Source organism: Elephas maximus, chromosome 2 (assembly GCF_024166365.1).
Source record: "Elephas maximus indicus isolate mEleMax1 chromosome 2, mEleMax1 primary haplotype, whole genome shotgun sequence".
NCBI lineage: Eukaryota > Metazoa > Chordata > Mammalia > Proboscidea > Elephantidae > Elephas > Elephas maximus.
The window spans coordinates 184,235,345-184,256,075 of record NC_064820.1 but is presented as its reverse complement, the minus strand read 5'-3'; positions in this window follow the sequence as shown (position 1 = coordinate 184,256,075).

The window sequence follows — 20,731 nt, the reverse complement described above, 5'->3', positions numbered from 1 at the left end:
CTGCAATGGTTATACCTTGGTATGTGTATGTCAACATTAAATGTGAAGGCTAGTGGGCAATTAAATTGTTCCGAGTATGTTTATTTTTATTTAGTGGAGCCTAGAATATTTCTTACAATTTTTAGAGTCCATTTTTCATATTAGGTTGTATTTATGGAAAATAAGCGGTGAATGTTTCCATATCTTCCCCTGAGATATAGTGATGTGTGATGCTGCATCTCCAGGACATCCCAGGGAACTGAGCGAGGAAGCCATGGGTTGCTTCCTTAATGAGCTCTTTTCTGCACTGCTGCTCAGAGATTCCTCTTTCAATCCCTTACCACTCATTTGCTCAGCCTTTTCCAGCTCTTTCTACCTTTTGGTTTCTTTGCTTCTTTACTTTTCCTAGTTCTCAATTTTGGCCCCAGTCCTCTTATGTACCCCACAGTGAGTCAGGCTGAGGTAAGTTGGGATGAGGAATGGATGCCAAATAGAATGACATTCAAAGAATGAATGCCCTTGTTACAGGAATAAGGTTCTTGCCTCTCACTGGTCAAGAATGAGCAGGTAAGTTACACAGAGTTTTCCACTCAAGCAAAGCTTTATTGAAGAGGTTTGCAAGCTGAGATGAGGGTCTAAAGCAAGGCATACCCACGTCTCACAGAACAAAAGATGGGTCTGGGTTTTTAAAAGTTCTTGGGTGGGAAAAGATTCATGTTTATTCACAGGTACAGGCGGGGACATGTTAACTACGGTGTACACGCAGCAGCTTTCCAAGATGGCTCCTGTCCTGGAGGCCTCTGGGATTCATAGCAGGACCTACTATGGGGGTGCCTTGCCTACGCAGTCTCCCAGCTGCTGCTGCAAACCCTCGCTGCCCCTTGGTGAAAGGTCATACAGTGGTCACAGGTGGATGTTCTGCACATGTGTCTGGGGCTGGTTTTCTCCAGTTGCTTCCATAAGACAACTTTAAAGAAGTTTGCAGGCTATTTTCTGATACCCTGCCCCGTTGTTCGGAGGAATGGCTTAGTTTCTGCACCCTGGCCCATTTCTTGTTACTTTGTTTGCAGATTTGGGGGGACCTCTGTTTCCTGTCTTACCATCACTCCATTGTCCACTCTTGCAATTCTCCTTTTTATTTCTCCAGTTGAGAGAATATTTTTGAAATGATCTATAACAAGATAATGCTTAATATGCATATTTTCCCATTTTTTTTTTTATATCATGTGACATTTCATCAGCTAAGAATTTTACATTGGAATAGAGAGAAAGGAATCCTAGGAAGTGAAAAGAAAATGAAGAGTCAATTCTAGGCCTTTGCATTTTAAAGGCTTAGGCCTTAGAGGACTGAGATGAAATGTGGGATGTGAGCAACTCATTCAGAATGCTACCCAATGTGAAACAATGACTTATAGACCCCAGAGTTAGAAGGAAAAGGAGGGCAGTAAAGGATACTAAGTCTGAGTGGACATGGGCCCCTGAGAAAGGCAGCCTTGTGCCCTGCTCTGTCAGCCAAGTCCCAAGATGAGGGGAGATAAAAGGAGTACCCCTGTGAAGTTTTGTGGGATCTGCTACTGGAGGGAACCTGTGCTTTGCTTCCTAGGTAGAGTCCCAGGAGAGATGATGACATGACAGAAATAATATGGTGGCATACAAAGTGTTCAGATAAAAGGGGCCTGAAAAAGCCCCACTGATTTCCTCTGTGCTTTTTAGTGAGGTAGGAGAGCAGTATTGATATCCCTGGGAGTGATACTAAAATAGCTGAGAAAGATCTGGACCAGAAGATCCTTGAAGATGGCACTGAAGTCTGAGTCAGCATAGATAATAGATGTTGAAATAGGTGAATGACAGATATATGTCAGTTCATGCAATGAGAAGGATTTGTGCATAGCACTGAAAGTCCCACCACAATAACATCCCATACGCTTCTGTCACCCCATACATCTATACAAGCCTCCTAGAATTTATACCTAGCCCATGGTGAAAGACAGAGGAAAACCAGGAGTCAACTGAGTTTACACTTACTTAAGAGCTCATATTAGAAATTATGTGTGTATCAACTTGGTTAGGCCATGATTCCCAGTATTGTGTGGTTATCCTCCATTTTATGATTGTAATTTTATGCTAAGGAGGATTAGGGTGGGATTTTAACACCACCCTTAGGTGGGTTTTACTCAGTCACCTCCCTGAGCCAATGTAAAGGGAGTTTCCCTGGGGTGTGGCCTGCACCACCTTTTAGCCCCTAAGAGATAAAAGGCAAGAGAAGCAAGCAGAGAGTTGAGGACTTTATGCCATCAAGAAAGCAGCACTAGGAACAGGGCTCCTACTTTGGACCCAGGGTCCCTGCACCTGAGAAGCTCCTCAGCCAGGGGAAGACTGAGGACAAGGACCTTCCTCCAGAGCCATCAAAGACAGAAAACCTTCCTCTGAAGCTGACACCCTGAATTTGGACTTGTAACCTACTAGACTGCGAGACAATAAATTTCTCTTTGTTAAAGCCATCCACCTGTGGTATTTCTGTTATAGCAACATAAGATGACTAAGACAGAAATTAAGCTACCCTCTCAAAAAATAAATATTGTTATAATTGCTACTCTTTTGAGGGACTAGGTTGCTGTCTATATCAGCTACATATACAAGAAAACCCAAAACCTGCTGCCATAGAGTCAATTCCAACTAATTGTGACCGTATAGGACAGAGTAGAACTGCTCCATGGGGGTACCAAGACTGTGATCTTTATGGAAGCAGACTTGCCACATCTTTCTCCTGGGGAGCAGCTGGTGGATTTGACCCACCGACCTTTTGATTAGCAGTCAAGTGCTTAACCATTTTGCCACCAGGGCTCCTATATAAAAGAATAAATTTAAAAAATCACATTTCTGTAGTATGCACATGTAAGAAGTATATTTTGTACATAAAGTATATTTTGTCCTTATTTCAATGATATATGCAAATGAGATACAAATTAGGCAAGGGAAGAAAGACCTATAAATGAAAATAACAATTGGTTAGCTGATAAGGATAACACCACGTGCTCGCGGTTTTTTTGCATATATTTAATCCTCTCATATCCTGCATGATAAATAATATTATACCCATTTCACAGAATAGAGAACTAAGGCCTAGGGGGAACAAACCACTTCAAAGGATGATTAAAAAATGATAGAGCCAGGGTTTAGAACTATGCCCATATATATTCAGAGTTCCATAGTACCTTTTTTGTTTCCCACCTAAAGATGGGTTAATTGAAATAGGCAGATAATGAAAGGACATTAAAAACAAAACAAACAAAAAAAACTGAGAACACTAGATTTTTCCCCTCTGAATCACAACGAAAATAGTCTAAATTTCCCGTTTAAGGTTAGCCATTGAGGTGGACATCAAAGATATTGATATCTACATTGAAAATCGTTTCTCTGTTAGCATACTAAGACATTTATTAAGTCAATCATTAAATCTTGCCTTTGAAAACTGATCACAGGTTTTATTTCTAAATATATTTAATAAGAGACTTAAATGATGGATATAGGAGTTAAAAAATTAGTACGATGAAGTTAATTACAATAATGGTTGATAATATAGATGTTGATTATTATGTAGTATATTAAAAAAAAAACCCAAACCCAGTGCCGTTGAGTCAATTCTGACTCATAGCGACCCTATAGGACAGAGTAGAACTACCTCATAGAGTTCCCATGGAGCATCTGGTAGATTTGAACTGCTGACCCTTTGGTTATCAGACTTAGCACTTAACCACTACACCACCAGGGTTTCCGTGTAGTGTATGACTAAAGACAAATGCTGAACCCTGGGATTTGGGAAACTAGAACTATTATATGGATTTCATTCTGCTGTTTTATAAATTGTAGGATGCTCGAAAGGGTTATGTAGTCATTAGAACAAATGATTATATATATATATATTTTTTTAATCTAAAAAATTCTAGTTAAAAAATAATAAAATAGCTGAAAATAATGAAGGAACTGGAAATCTCCAAATATCTGACACAGAAACTCTTGTTTACTGGAATTAGCACTAGATCTAACGGAAACAAATTTGCCGTTTACATAATCCAGAGGTGACGGATAAGAACAAGCAATTGTGAGTCAAGGAAGAAAAATTGTTACTTTAATCCAAAACATTCCACAAATCAATCAACACAACAAATTATCAGTGTGATAATATATTCAACACATTTGACATTTACATTAATTGGAGGTAATGAAGAAAATATTTTTTGTTGTTTGTTGGATGAAGCTAAATGGGCTGGAAATACATATGAATAAAACATCATTATTCCTCTCACTGTACACCTGTTCAAATTTCTGTTGACAATTTGATATTTTTATTAGAGCCCGTGTGGAAAGATGGCAAGCACAAACGACCGTTTTTTACACTCACAGGATAAAAGTAAACAAGCAGCGTTTTGTGCCCAGCCCTCTTAAACCACAGTGCTATGACAAGTGCTTAACTAGCCCCCAAACACAGCCATTTAGTCATGACTTCTGGTTTTATAAATTATTTACAGTTTGCTAGGTATCAGGCTGGAGGAAAATGCCGTTCTTAGCTGCTTGACTGACAGTATAATTATACTGTGCTTTTGTTGTAAGCACTGTTATGCAGAATTGTAATGCCCTAAAAAGTAAATAAGAATTTTATGAGCTTTTAACTTTGACAAGGTCATGCTGAAGTGTACCAAAGAGATGTCATGAAAAGCCATAGCCGTTATTAGCCATGTCCTATAAGTGCCACTGCACCTCAAAACTCCGTTTGGGTTAAAAATACGTGTTCACCACTATCTACCTCTGCAGAGGAAGTGAGGGGAAATGATGCAAACCACACAAGCCCAGACTTACTTAGTCTTTTAAAGTTTCCTTCGTTCCTCCCCCCTTAAGTTCAGCCTGGTTACCAACAGGCTAAATTTTAGAAAGATAATAAATGAGAAAGAAAAGAACTATGGCTAGTGACCAGTTTTATGTTTGATTTTCTTTTTTTGTTTTTTAGTCATGTCTTATTATACCTAAGAGAACTTTTTCTATCTGCTTACTGTTTGTCTTCGTCATCTAGTCATCTGGTGCTTCTGTAACAGAAATATCACAAGTGGATGGCTTTAACAAAGAGAAATTTATTTTCTCACTGCCTAGTAGGTAACAAGTCCAAATTTAGGGTGCCAGCTCCAGCGGAAGTCTTTCTCTCTTTGATGGCTCTGGAGAAAGGCCCTTGTCCTCAATATTTCCCTGGTCGAGGACCTTCTCAGACACAGGAACCTTTGGTCCAAACGACATGCTCTGTTCCTGGTGCTGCTTTCTTGGTGGTATGAGGTCCCCAACTCTCTGCTTGCTTCCCGTTCCTTTTATCTCTTGAGAGAGAAAAGATGATGCAGACCACATCCCAGGGAAACTCCCTTTACCTTGAATTAGGGAAGTGACCTGAGTAAAGGTAGTGTTACAATCCCAGCCTAATCCTCTCAACACGAAGTTACAATCACAAAATGGAGGACAACCACACATGGCCTAACCAAGTTGATACTCACATTTTTGGGGGGACTTAATCCATGGCACTGTTGTTATTTCCTTTTTTTCGTATTTAGACATGCTAATTTTTTTTTTTTTTTTTTTTAAGGCAGCAGCAGCAGTGGTGATGGTGAGTAGAATCAGTCATTGTTATAATGTGAAAGTGTCACTAGGTCCATGGCTATCAGCCTTGAATTCTCAAATTTGCCTCAGAATAAATGCCGACTCTTTTAAAAACTGCTGTGGGATCTTTAAAATAAGTAAAACAGATGGGGTTTTAAGGTCTTTCCCAAAAGGCACATATACTACGCCAAACTCGATATACCGAACTTGGCAGAAAGGGAGTGCTACATCAACTCAGTTGGGATTTGAACCCTTGGCTCTAGGTGATTGCTGGTCCAAACCTTGTTCTTCATGGAGAGTGGGGACTGAAGATTCGCTTGAATAAGGTCTTTTCTTTTACAACATTATTTACTTTTTCTTGGCTTTTTTCTCAGCAATTCAGATGTCGAGCTTGTTTTTAGCCTCTAAATATTGTGACAGCACCCCAAATCTTAGGTAGCCATCCCTTTTCTGTTGTACCAACAGAATGAATACATTAATATTGGTCTTATGCATCTGGTTCCAGCTTTGGTACTGTGACAACATATTTTTTCATTTCTCTCAAGTCATTTATTCTCTGTGCTCAGTCTCCATGACTGCTATAAGAAAATGAGAAAGGAGCACTGCATGATGACGGTGGCATTGGCAGGGCACAAATGTCACTTCAGACTTTCTTGTCAACCTGTATTCCAAATGCTGCCCATCTTGGCTCAGAAAGAGTGATTGCTCAGCAGTGATTCCTTGATCCATCATCTAGGAGTAAATTGTTCTGAATAATGACCTATTCCATCTTTCCCACTCAGAATATATATTACAAGATGCCTAGAAAAATACTATTTCAACTCAGTTGTAATTCAAGATCACCATAAATGCAAGGCAGAAGTCTCAGACCCTTTAAATGTGAAACATGGCTGTGACTCAGATTCTAGCCACTGACAATTGTCTGGGTCCATTTGCTTTCAAAATTCTGCTAGAAAGTGAATTTGAACAGTAATTGCAGAGGGAATTTCATGGGCAATTATTCTATACATTAAATATTTGTGTGTGTGTATGCATATAGAGAGAGAGAAGAGAGAATTTCACTTTTGCAATATTTCCGATTGAAAACAAAAACAGAAATCTGTTTTCTGCTGTGTAGTGGTACAAGATACAGTATAATAATCTGATTGCTTTACTTGTTAAACTAAATTTTCCCCTCCTCATATGCTTGAGTGAATTGATTTAGGTTCTTCTTTATCTCTGCAGCATAAAGAAGGGAAGACAAATTACCAACTTCTCTCAGGAGGTACTACTGGGAGTACTCAAGCCTCTACATCTGGTATTATTACCTTATCTTGGAGGATGTTTACAAAGGGGTCCCTTGGATGCAGTGCCAAAATTCCTACAGAAAGATACAGTTTTCTAGCTCTGTGGTTACACCTGTCCCAGGAGCTGTAGTGTCAGTTTGTAGGCATTTCCTTAGGTACCAGAACAGATTCAACTTTCTTGATTTATATAAAATGGATTTTACACACACATATACATATACAATTCTATTACATGACATGTATATCAAAAGGTCAGCTGTTCAAATCCACCAGGCGCTCCTTGGAAACCCTATGGGGCATTCTACTTTGTTCTATAGGGTCGCTATAAGTTGGAATCGACTTGACGGCAATGGGTTTGGTTTGGTTTTGAGATATGTGTGTGTGTATATATATACGCCTCATGGTTATATGTATTTAGCATATAGAATTCAAAGTCTAGAATTGAATTCTATGCTAAATGCACAAAGATTATTATAAGAAATTCTAATGTAATCATTTATGAAGTTATTATTTATTCAAATGTCTCTATAGTGTAAAGACGTTTTTAAAAGATACCAATTTTAAAGGGAGGCATCTCAGAAAACAGTCCCTATTTCTCCCTTTTGTGTAAAGGGAAGATTCACCTAGGAGAGAGTATATATATTTATGTGATCCATGATCTATTTTCTCCTACTGAGTAAATGTATAAGGGGAATTCTGCTAGCTATTTCAAATATTATCTCACATATTTTACTGATGATGTAAGTTGCCATCAAGTCAATTCCAACTCACGGTGACCCCATGTGTGCAGAGTAGACCTGTTCCCCTCAGAAGCAGATTGCCAGACCTGTCTTTCAAGGCACCTTAGGGTGAGTTTGAACCACCAACCTTTTGGCTAATAGTTGAGCTCTTAACCATTTGCATCACCCAGGCACTCCTTAAATTACTGTGGGAAAGAAGGTGTCTAAGTCACAACTAGACAGCAATAGTACTTTTGTAGTCAGTATCATAAATCAGTTTTTCCTACCTGTCCTTTTAATCATTAAATCTGAACTTCTTTGCTTGAGAGAATCACTATCTTTTGGTTAACTTCTGTCTTAGTCATCTAGTGCTGGTATAACAGAAATACCACAAGTGGATGACTTTAACAAAGAGAAATTAATTTTCTTACAGTCTAGTAGGCTGGAAGTCCAAATTCAGGGTGTCAGCTCCAGGGGGAAGGCTTTCTCTCTCTGTGGACTGTGGGGGAACGTACTTCTCAACAATCTTCCCTAGTCAAGGAGCTTCTCGGTGTAGGGACCCTAGATCCCAAAGGATGCTCTATGCTACAAGTGCTTCCTTCTTGGTGGTATGAGGTCTCCCATGCTCTGCTCACTTCCCTTTCCTTTTATCTCTTGAGAGATAAAAATGTATTTTACACACACATATACATATACCTCTTGAGAGATAAAAGGGGCTACAGGCCATACCCCAAAGAAACTCCCTTTACTTTGGACCAGGGATGTGACCTTAGTAAGGGTATTACAATTCCACACTAATCCTCTTTAACATAATCTAACCTTGCCTCATTAAGCATAGGCAGAGATTAGGACTTCCAACATAGAGGAAAATTACAATCACAAAATGGAGGACAGCAACACAGTACTGGGAATCATGGCCTAACCCAGTTGACACATACTTTGCGGGGACACAATTCAATCCATGACAACTAGTCTTCACTTAAATGTAATAAAGATTATGAAGAGCTATTCAAAGTCATCTTGAAAAGAGTGAAGTACTGGATATCTGCTTTCTGGCTCTAAGCTCTTCTCATACCCTCCCTTGCCAAGGGGTTTTGATGAACTCAAAATTGCTTCCAAAAAAGAAAACAAAGTCATTGAGATTGGGCATATTGCCAAATCATCAGATTTTTCCATGCCAAGTAGATTCCATGTGGATAAACCCAAATAAAACCCAAAATAAACACCTTTTGGTGAACATTTTTTCTTAGGTCAAGTATATGAAACTTGAAACATCCTTGCTTGATGTAAACGTCAATGTACTTAACACGTATTTACTGAACATCTACTTTGATAGCTTTCCACATGAATGAAATAGAGGAAAATAAGCATCAACTTGATCTTTATAACTCATCAAGTTATAGAAATGTAGGAAAAACAGCAATCATATTTCAAACTTCTAATTAGACACATACCAATACCTTTTATAAAATCCCAACTAGGTAGCAAGCTTAGAACAAAGATGCTCAAACTCAGATATATCTGGCATGCTTGGAGAAATACAGATGCCTGGACTTCTTCTCCAGAGTTTCTGGTTTGCTAGTTTTGGGGAAAGCCCTGGGCATGTGTATTTTTAATAAGCCCTTAGGTGATCCTTATCTACAACAAATTTTGAGGACTGCTTGTCCAAAATGGAATCCTTAATCTTGTTTTCTTTTTTTTAACCCAAAATATCAGAAATATTTAGATGGCCAATATATTCTGTAAACATTAAGTTTAATATGTAAATCAATGGAATGATAAAGAGGATGGCAAAAATATTTAACTATAAGCCTACTGTTGGGATAAGCCTTTTGTTGGGATTGTATTTAAACTTGTGTTGATTTTACTCTCTTACAGGCACTCAATTTTTTAAAAATTATAGTTATGATTATTACCTCAGGTTTTAGAAGGTGGTGTTATTAGCTGCCACTGAATTGGCAAGATGTATCAGTGAGGTTTTCAGAAAATATTTATCAGTTCATATGCCTCAGAAGTAATATAATGGTAATATGGGCTTCGGGTATGGCCCAGTCCAGAGGTTTTCAATATTCCCTTAACTTTGCTTTCCGCTATGTGTTAATTTCATGTTCAGAATGAATCTTAATTCCATCAGCAGTGACTGCACTAATTCTACATGCTATACATCCTTAAACCACACCATGCCAAAAAAAAGAGAATTTTTCCTTCGAAAATTAACTAAAATTCACATGCTTCACTCTGATCAGACAAAGTTACAACTTACATGATGCCCATTGTAGAACCAACGTCTGAGCAAAGGAGATGGAACTGTACTGACCAAGTTATACCAATAAAGGTCCAGCTGGAGCCGCAGTTGGTTTCTAGCCTGCCCCACATTTCATGGCTGCTACGTAATGGAGCAGTGATGAAGTGGGTTCTGGGGAGACACCCCAGTAGAGAAGGAAAGGGTATGACATAGGTATTTAACTCATTTCCCTGAGGTGGAAAATAGTCTTAACTCTCACCCTTGTCAGGATATTTCCATTCTTTCTCAGCACAATTACCCTTCAAACTGTATGAATAAAGAAAAATAAATATTAACTTAAAGAAAACAAATATGATGTTCCAATTCTTTTGCATTTTAGAAGTTGTGGTTGATTAAATTTCATTGTGAGTATCACAGAGTGGTAGGGCAGGTGAGTAGTAAATGCTATGTAATTACAGGGAACACATATGACCACAGTCTCCGTGTCTTCTAATACAGGGTGCAGGTAACATAGTTATTAATTTTGTAAAAGTGAGCATGAGGAGCATAGGAACAAGTTTAGCTGAATATGAACTACATATTAACACAGGATGTGATGCCAAGTTAAAGGAAATGATGGCGACAGCCAAGTTGGGGGCGGCTTGATGATGCACTGCACAGAGGTGAGCCACTGTAATTTTAAGAGCAATGTGTCAGGGGCAATCAGTGAATTTCACTTCACTGCTTTGGCTTCTTACAGAGAAGCAACAATGGGAAGTCTCCAGAGAGTGTTAAGAGTAAGGATGGAGACAATCCTAAGGTTTCATTTCCTTGTGGCCCTCAGTACTGCCATTGATGCCATATAGTGGAACTGCTCAGAGGACAGGAGAGAATAGTGTACCTAAGTTATACTTAAGAGAAAGGAAGAGTAATCCTTAAGGAAGAAATGCCAGGCTGTCTGGATCTCCTTATTATTGTATATAAGCCAGAAATTTCTCTAAGCCTGATGGTTAAGGGCTTGGGTTTTGGAGTTGGCTCTAGCATTAAGAGCTGAATTCCTCATCTGTATAATGTTGGTAATAACTGGATTACACCTCAGCATTGCTGTGAGAGACAAATGAGGTAATGCTTATATTACAGCCTGATAGAGATAAAAGAGGGAATAGCAATAGCTATATAAAAATATAATTTTATTATTATTGCTCCCTCTTTATGGTTAATACATCAGTGCTATCAAAAATAGTATAGAGTCATGGTGGTACCAAGGATGGGTCTGCCCAAAGATCTTTGTTTACCTTCAACTACATGCTCCATCTCAATTAGGTTTTTAAAAATCCTTTTGAGTCAGAGTGTGATACATAGAGATTGATGCCTACCACTCTTCAGTGGACGAACACTCAAGCTTAGAACAGCCAAGTAGGTACAACAAATGAATGAAGCAGTCCTGTTTGCGCTGTGGTAATTGCTAGAACGGATGTCCTATCTAAAGGGGTCTGGCTCTGGCAAACTCTGTCCTCGGGTGCCATGTTGAGAACATGGGCTCAGTATTGCCAGTTCTTGTAGTTTTCCAACTGTTTTTAAGACAAGCTAGAAATAATTTTTCGAAATATCTGATTGAAACAAATAAAACAAAAAATAGAGTCTAGAGGCCAAAGGAAGTCCTTGGATTGTGCAAACGGTTAACACACTTGGCTGCTAACAGAAAGGCTGGTGATTGAGTCAACCTGGCGATGCCTTGAAGAAAGACTTGGTGATCTACTTCAGAAAAAAAAAGCCAGCGAAAACCTTATGAAGAGCAATTCTATGCTGACATACATAGGGTCACCATGAATCAGGGTCTACTTGATGGCAACTGGTTTTTATAAGCCAACTAATACGGATCTGCAAGCCAGATGTGGTTTGTGGGTTACTGGTTTCCTTCATCTGCCCTCTGGGAACCACACAATAGCGTAAGACCTGAGGCAGAAAAAACTGGTCCCGTCAGGGTTCTTCTATGTGTTATAGGCCTTGCAGTGCACTCCACTCTTCCCTGTGTTCTTTTGATCCTAAAGCTCTCCTGCTTTTCTTGACCTACGACTTTCGGTAAACAAAGTGGTTGTATCTTTCAATAACTTTCCAATTTATGGCGGCTTTTAATTGTTGGCCTACAACAGGGGTCACAAACTCAAACAATTCCAGAAGCAAGGCAGTGAAAACTAATATTTGAGTGGGCTGGATGTAAAAGAGTAAGGAGAGGTAAAGACTGTGGGGCACATGACAGTGAATGACCCTCCCTTAGAGAGACTGATAAATTTATCTTTTAAGCAAGAACACTTTGAGAATGAAAAAGAGTACTATTAATAACTATGCCAGATAAACAGTTATAAAAAGAGGCCAATCCTCAGCAAGCTTGAATAGATATATGATTAACCTAAGACGTAATGTCTGCTCAGGTTCAGTAACTGCTGACACATGGGATCTTCAGAACTTCAGATTCATGAAGAGAAATGAGCAATTTACATTTTGTAGCATACTTATTACCTTTTAAATGTTGGTTGGTCGGTAATTAAGTATTTAATCCCTAGTTAAAACTCAAACAAATCCACTGTATCTTGTCAGGCAAATCCTGCCTTCCATTCTCTAATTTGCAGCCTTAAGACTGGACTTTCTACTTTCATCTAGTTTTTCTCCCGTTATGTGTTCCTGTCCCATTATTCTCCTTGTACCTTGCTTGTTTTAGATGCCCTAATCAGACTCCAGTACATGTGTACACGGCTTCTGCCTATGCCATGCCTTAAACCTGATCTTGGGAGACTGAGCATGCTCCTGTCACGTTCCAGGTCCACTTTGTCCATCCACTTCCAGTCTGCTGCTACGGATAAGTCTTACCCTTGAGCATTCCAAATGTGGCACCCTCGGCCTCACCTTTGCAATCTTGGACCTAATTTGTCATTTTCAACTATGAAAACAAAAACCCAAACCTGTTGCCGTCAAGTCTATTCTGCACATGGCAACCCCATATGTTACAGAACAGAACTGAGCTCCCTCGGGTTTTCTTGGCTCCAGTGCAGCTGAGAAGTTAGAACTACCGAACTCTTGGTTAGTAGCTGAGCGCAAACCATTTGCACCACCCAGGGCCCTTCCAATGAGAGGGACTTAGAAAAGAGGCAATTTGCAACTTACACTTTTTTATTATTTGGCAGAAAGTTACCTTTGTCCAATTTACTATTCGTAAGACTATTGGCAAACATAAAATAATTTCAGTCCTATATAGGTAAACACACAACGGGTACACAATTTCATAAATAAATATGGCCCTTGAAAAACTCCTGCAAATCTCAAAGCAGAGTATAAAATGTACTGGCAACGGTAAATGTAAGATTAGCAAAATTTTCATAATTGCACTATTTTGTTGGGAAATTAAGGAATTTTCAAAGTGAAGCTCTCTAAATCTTATACTTAATACATGCATACTTGAAAAAAAAAAAACTCAGCAAATGAATAAATGCATCATTGAAAGCAATACATCTCCCAGAGTTAAATTTGTGCTTATATGATGTACAGTGATTTCAGTTGCATGTACATATTTAATAGGTGTGTAATCTTCTAGTTTGAATGAGAATCATCATATGCAGGCGCCAAGAATTGGCAAAGAAAATAAACATTAAATTGAGTTTAAATGTTCTTCAAAATTGATTATAGCAAATTACCTAAACTAAAGCTATATTTAGAAGTAAACCCAGGAAGTCTTGTTTTGGCAGACGATATAGGTCTCCTGACTAAAGATGTACAAATACATCCCTGAGGGCTTAGAAGAGTACTTCTGAGTCGAGGGGCAGAGCGATGCAGACTCTTTTTGATTCACAATCAAAGCTATACACCAATAAATTTTGCATCTTTATTCCAGAGCTCAGTTTAAATAAAATGATGTTTTTTACAATTCTTAAGCTGGTAGACATATTTTTTATGACTATCTGCTTGATGTAATTGGTTGTGATAAAATCTTTCCCTTGGTCAACATAGATTTAAATATGTGATCTTTGTATTGTTTGGGTTCTTTTCAAACATTTCACATATCCCCTCACTACTTCTGTCATATATATATATGTATATATATATATTTCTATATGTGTGCGTGTGTATTTAGAAAGTGTCAACATTTCCGTAAGTGTCAAATTGTTTTGTTAGCCTGACCTGGTTAGAGGTAGTAATCCTTAGCTCTTCAAATGGTTTTCAGTATGTGGTTAGCACTCTTTATGTTTCAAATGCATTTAGAATTGATTTTATTCTTATATTGCAGGCCAGTGTTTCAATTCATTTCAAATATATTTATTGATAGCCTGTCACCATACAGTATTCTAGATTCTGGGAATACAAAGGTGAATATAAATGGCTTTGATTCTGAAATAGTGACAAGCTAATAGGACAAAGCCTATGGAATGAATAATAATTTAATAACACAATAACCACCACTTCCACTATCAATAGCACAATTGATATGTGGCTTTTTATAAGAGCTTAGCTGCTAACCAAGAGGTCGGTAGTTCAAATCTACTAACCTCTCCTCGGGAACCCCATGGTGCAGTTCTACTCTGTCCTATAGGGTTGCCATGAATTGGAGTTGACTTGATGGCAACAGGTTTGGTTTTGGTTTATGACTTATTAGCAGCCCTGGTGGCACAGCGATTAAGAGCAACGGTTGCTAACCAAAAAACGCCAGCAGCTTGAATCTACCAGCTACTCCTTGGAAACCTTATGGGGCAATTCTGATCTGCCCTATAGAGTCGCTATGAGTCAGAACTGACTTGACCGCAACAGGTTATGACTTGTTAACTGATTCGTAGATGGTATTATTTCATTCATTTTCTGTAATTAACCTAAGTCACAGATACTGTTGTAAATGCCATCTTAGAGATGAGGAAACAGGATTAACAACTTGGAAAGGTATTCATTACTAAGTGTTGGATCAGCAACTTGAACCCATGAAAACTGATTCTAAATACTCAGTACCTGAATACTATGCAAGTTGGAAAAAGACCAACTAATTACTCGTGAAGAAGATTTCATAGATTTTTTTTTTCCAGGCTGTCTGTATATATTTTACAATTGGGCAAAAGCCAAAAATAAAACCCATTGCCGTTGAGTTGATTCTGACTCACAGTAACTCTACAGGACAGAGTAGAACTGCTCCATAGAGTTTCCAAGGTGTGGCTGGTGGATTTGAACTGCCAACCTTTTGGTTAGTAGCCTGAGCTCTTAACCACTGTGCCACCAGGGCTCCATAATTGGACAATGGACCAACTAATTATGTATGAGAGGATGAAGAAGAGTTCATAGAATGGATATTTTTTCTGGTCTGTATTTATTTTACAATATGAATTAGGTACCTATGATGAATGAGATACTATGTTAGATGCTAGAAGCATATGTGCAAATAAGACATATTATCTGCTCTTAGAGAGTTCACAGTCTAATAGGGAAGGAGACAAAAGCAGTGATAAAGACACATGGAATGAGAGCACCATGTATTTGGTCATCACTCTGATTGGGTAGGTGAGGTGTGGCTTCCCAAGGAGAAGGTGCATCCTGGTGAGAATGAGATTGAATTGTCAGACAGCCAGAGTCAAGTTTATTTGCAACTTAGGGAACCACTTGAGGAAAGGCATGGAGGTTTGTTGAAGCTGGGCTTTAGTGGAATTGTGGAGAGATCTTTGAGCTCAGTAAGGCTGGACAAGAACATTGTAGACATTGGGAAAGAAGTATAACGTGGTATCCTTAATACAAAGAACTATAAAATTGTATCCTATGTAGCCACTGAGGATTAAACCCAGGGGTAAAATGACCATATATGCGATTTTAAAATATGAAAGTAGTGTAGAGAATGGGTGGCATTTTTCTAAGCACTATGGTGGAGTAGTGGTTAAGAGCTCAGGCTGCTAAACAAAAGATTGGCAGTTCAAATCCATCAGCTGCTCCTTGGGATCCCTATAGGGACAGTTCTACTCTGTCTGTAGGGTCATAATGAGTCAGAATCAACTCTCCAGCAACAGGTTTAGTTTTTTTTTTTTTTTGTATGTAGTGGAGAAACATGTTCTAGCCCCAGCAGGGGTAATGTTAGATAGAATCATACCTCATAATGCAATATGGGAAGGGCAGGGATTGAAACTGAAAAGCTTTGTTAAAGAGTCTCCAGTTCCATGTTTAGGAATTCTTTTGTTCTACAAGAGATGGAGAGAGGGTGATATGATTATATCTGGATTTTTAGAAAGGTAAATCTAGTAAAAATCAAGAGAAGTAATTGTTAGCAAACAACCCAGGAGTACGTTCTGTGATAGTCCAGGTGTGAAGGGAGAAGAGCCAGAAAAGAAGTAGTAAATGGAATGGAAAGAGGACAGTGGGCTTAAAAGAATGCTATGTAGAAACAGCATAATTTAGTAAAGAAAATAATGTGCATGGTGGAACACAGGGCAGAGCCAAATACTATTCTGAGGTTTTGGCACTGTGTTCTTGTCAGGAATTATCTTGTAGTGTAACGTTTGTAATGTGCAGGCTACCTCAAATAATCTACATATTTTAAAAAAAGAGCTTTTTTAAAAAATTCAGGTTGGAACAAATTGGAGATAGGCAGGACCTAGAGAGTTGACAAAGTCGAAGGACTGACAATGAAACAGGGGAACAGCTCACAAGAGTATGCAAGAAGTATGCAGGAAATGTCCCAGGTTTTTGGGCAACAAGGAGGAGGGATATAGAAAATATATAAATAAGGATGGGGGATCATATTTCAGTCTTTAGGAGGACTGGGCCCTCAAGAAATATCTGTTCTGCAGGTTCATAAATATATTAGCCCCGGAGTGTAGAGAATCAAAGGAGTCCCTGGATAGTTTACCAGTTAACTACTAACTGAAACTTTGATGGTTCAAACGCACCCAGAGGCACCTCGGAAGAAAAACATGGCAATCTGCTTCCAAAAGTTCACAGCTTTGAAAACTCTGTGGAGCAGTTCTACTCTGCACACACAGGGTTACCATGAGTCAGAATTGACTTGATGGCAACCGGTTTAGAGAATCAAGATGAAGTTAGAAATGGAGAAAGAAGACAGGTAAGATATAAGGCAGTATCTTGATCAGAAGGAAGATGGTTAGAAAGTCAGAGTAGAATCAGTAGCATTGTTGATTTGATAGTGAGTTGATGAACTCTGCTCATGGCTCCTTATATCTGGCCAGAAATAGGTTGAGTCCTAGAGTCTGCAGAAATCTAAACCCATAAGTGTAATTTATCTATTTATTGGGATAAACAGATATAGAATTATAGGCAGAGCATATAAGAAGATTTTGAGGGGAGGAAAAGGGACCAATATTCATTGAGATTCCATGCCTGAGACAGTGTCATAGTTATCTAGAAGTACCACAAGTGGATGGCTTTAACAAATAGAAATTTACTCTCTCACAGTTTAGGAGGCTAGAAGTCTGAGTTCTTGGTACCAGCTCTAGGGGAAGGTTTTCTTTCTCTGTTGGCTCTGGGGGAAAGTCCTTGTCATCAGTTTCCTCCTGGGTCTAGAAGTGTCTCATTGCAGGGGCCCCAGGCCAAAGGGCATGCTATGCTCCCAGCTCCTCTTTCTTGGTGGTGTGATGTCTCTATCTCTCTGCTTGTTTCACTCTCCTTTTATCTATTGTAATATAAAAGGAGATCCAGGCCACACCCTGGGGAAACTGCCTTTACATGGGATCAGGGCTGTGACCTAAGTAAGGGTGTTGCATTCTACCATAATCCTCTTTAACATAATCTAATCTTGCCTCACTAACCACAGGCAGAGATTAGAATTTACAACACATAGGAAAATTACATCAGATCACAAAATAGAGGCCAACCACACAATCCTGGGAACCATGGCCTAGCCAAGTTGACACATCTTTTGGGGGAATACAAGTCAATCCATAACGGACAGGTACTGTGGTAACTGGTGATAATCCTGAGACATAGTTATTATTATTCCCATCTTACATACTTAGGAAGCTAATATGCTTAGTGATAACTTGTATCAAGTCACAAAGCTAATAGGTGGACAAGCTGCGTCTGTTCTGCTTAACACTAAAGCCAAAACAAATTCTGCCATCCTGTGCTGGTTCCCTGGGGTAGCTCACAAGGGCCATTTCAAATGCCTAGCACACACACATAAATACCTGGCAGCTGACATTCTAAATAATCCTAAATCAAAGAAGTGGCTCTGGTTCTTGGTCTGAAGAGAAATTGAAGAGATGTTCTCTTAGCAAAAGATAGGAATAGGAATGTATAGTTCTTCTAACTCCCCCTATTCCCTGGTAAACTTAACTCCATGCCTCTCCCATACCCTCTTGTGACAATGTGACAATGAGTGACATTACAAGCAGTCACTACTAGACTTTTCTTTCCCTGCTGACTGAAGTCCTCCTAGCCACTGACTTCTCCATCTCCTCCTTGCTTACCACAGTTGGAGAAGCAATTGTAAAAAATGCTTGAAATCATCTAGACCAAGTAAGGGGCCAAGGGGTCATTCTGAGTGACAGCCTTCCAGTTTTGTACAAATTATATGTCTGACCTGATCAATGAATTTTTTAGTCATTAGGCCAGGGGTATGAGTCCCCTTGTCACCTCACTCTCAGAGCTCCAGCCCCTGAAATACTTTTTAGACTTGCCTTCTAGAAGTCCGATCACGATGATAGTGGAACTGTCATGACTGGAATAATATAAGGTGGGGCATTGACCATCTGTTCTAAAGAGACTGTAAGCTGGGATTTGTCTCTGTTGATTTTATAATATTTCTGCTACAAAGAATATTCTTTCTCTTAAGGCAAATTACTTTTGTAGTTGGGAGTGTTAATTTAGTTCTCACTAGCCCATAACGAGAAAATTAAAATTGGTCAAACAACTAAGATTTGTAGTGAATCTCCTAGCAGCCAGGCCTTGTGCATTCACTCAGGAGAAAAGACTGTGTTCTATTTTTCTTTTTATTCCTCCACTACTTTAAATCGTGTAACAATTAATAAATGTTTTCTGATTAATTCATAAGGACTCTCAATATCACACAAGCAGCGATGTTTTTCTTGTATTCCTAGTGTGTTTTATTTTAGACAGTTGTGCTTTCTTGTCCCTGGGTTGTATGCAGCATGATCTATTAGACTCTTTCATGCAGCTTTTTTGATAAACTATAAACTGTCTCATATAAAAGATGAGCTTTATTTTTTAAAGACACAGACTCATTTGTACTTGATTGTGAAGGGATCTTAAGTTATCAAGAAGCCAAGGGTGCTGAGAGCCCAGGATGAGGTGGTTAATTTTGTTCTCAATCAGATTACCTAGATGGCTTCCTCACAGGGTTAAGCTTTCTTTTCCACATCAAAAATGACTCATAGGTTTCATTATTGTATTTTACCCCAAAAAACACTGAAAGAAAAAAAAAAAAAGAATTTGCACATTGTTGGAAGAGGCTTCAGAAAACAATGTGCATTTAGGAATGATATCTTGTAGTTGATATTTTTAATAATCAACTCATATATTTTGAAACAGAACAAATCCAACCATTCTACAAAGTATGTTTAAAATCTACAAAGGGTAAGATGCTATACTGGGTGCTGGAAAGACATGGAGATGAGGGAGGCTTGATCTAGTTTCAAGGAGGAGTAACTAGAACGGGATCCCTCCCTATATACACACCAAACTCATAGCAAGTGAAAAACCAGGCAAACTGTTTCCCACACTATAACACAAATATAAATCAAACATAAAATGGGGAGTCAATACAAAAACAAGCAAAAAATAAGTCCAGTTATTCTAGCTACATTTCACCATTAAAACCCAAATCCCTGAAGCTAAGAGAATGTTCCTAAACTCTTTATTATTTTCCTTTTTTTTTTTTCATTTTCCTATATATAGTTCTGGGTTGGGTATGTATAGTTCAATTCCTGCAGATATACGTGCATGGTATGTGTGTCTAAGCTGAAATACAATAAAGCAATGTAGTTAATTGAGCTGTAAAATACACTTTTATTTTTTTCAGGAGGTGAATTCTAATAACATTGTTGTTGTGTTGTTAATTGCTGTAGAGTCAATTCTGATTCATGGTGACCCCATGTGTGCAGAGTAAAACTGCTCCAAAGGGTTTTCAAAGCTTTCAGAAGCAGATCGCCAGGCCTGTCTTCCAAGGTGCCTCTGGCTGGGTTTGAACCAACAACATTTTGGTTAACTATTTACATCATATAGTATGGGTGGCATCATGCTTATTTTCTTCATGATGGTTTTGTGGGGATAAGGGAAGTAATACTAAAACAGCTTTGTAATAAAGAACCCCTGTTTTGACATCCAGCAGATCTAGAACAAAATACTGGTCCTATCACTTTCTAGGCCTTGGACCTTGGGCAAGTTATTTGACTTTTCTAAACTTAAACCTGTAAAATAAGAACATTAATCTCACAAGATTTAGGAGTTATAGATGTTAAATTTAGAATAGTGCCTTGCCCATCGTAAACCAAAAACCAAAAACCAGAAGGCCATAGTAAGAGCTCAATAAATGATACTAGCAGAGTAGTAAGAACAGTGGCAATTCTACTGGTCATTGGAACAATGGATTGTTAAACTGACTTGGGATAATGACTGTCATAAAAATTGGCTTTCAGTTTTTTGAGATTTTATTTTCTTAACGTTAGGGTAATGCTCTTAGTGGGACAAAAGCAGCCTATTTAAAATCACTGTTAGTGATATTGTCAGTTTGCCCCAGGTTGCATTATTTCTTCCAGTCTTCCTGGTGGCTTTCCCCAGATACTGATCTCAGCTCTACTCCTGGCTTTGCTTACATTAATTCCCTTAGCAATCCCATGGATCATACACCAAACCCTATATCTCTTCATAGCTTTTTCAGCTCTCAACAACCCCTG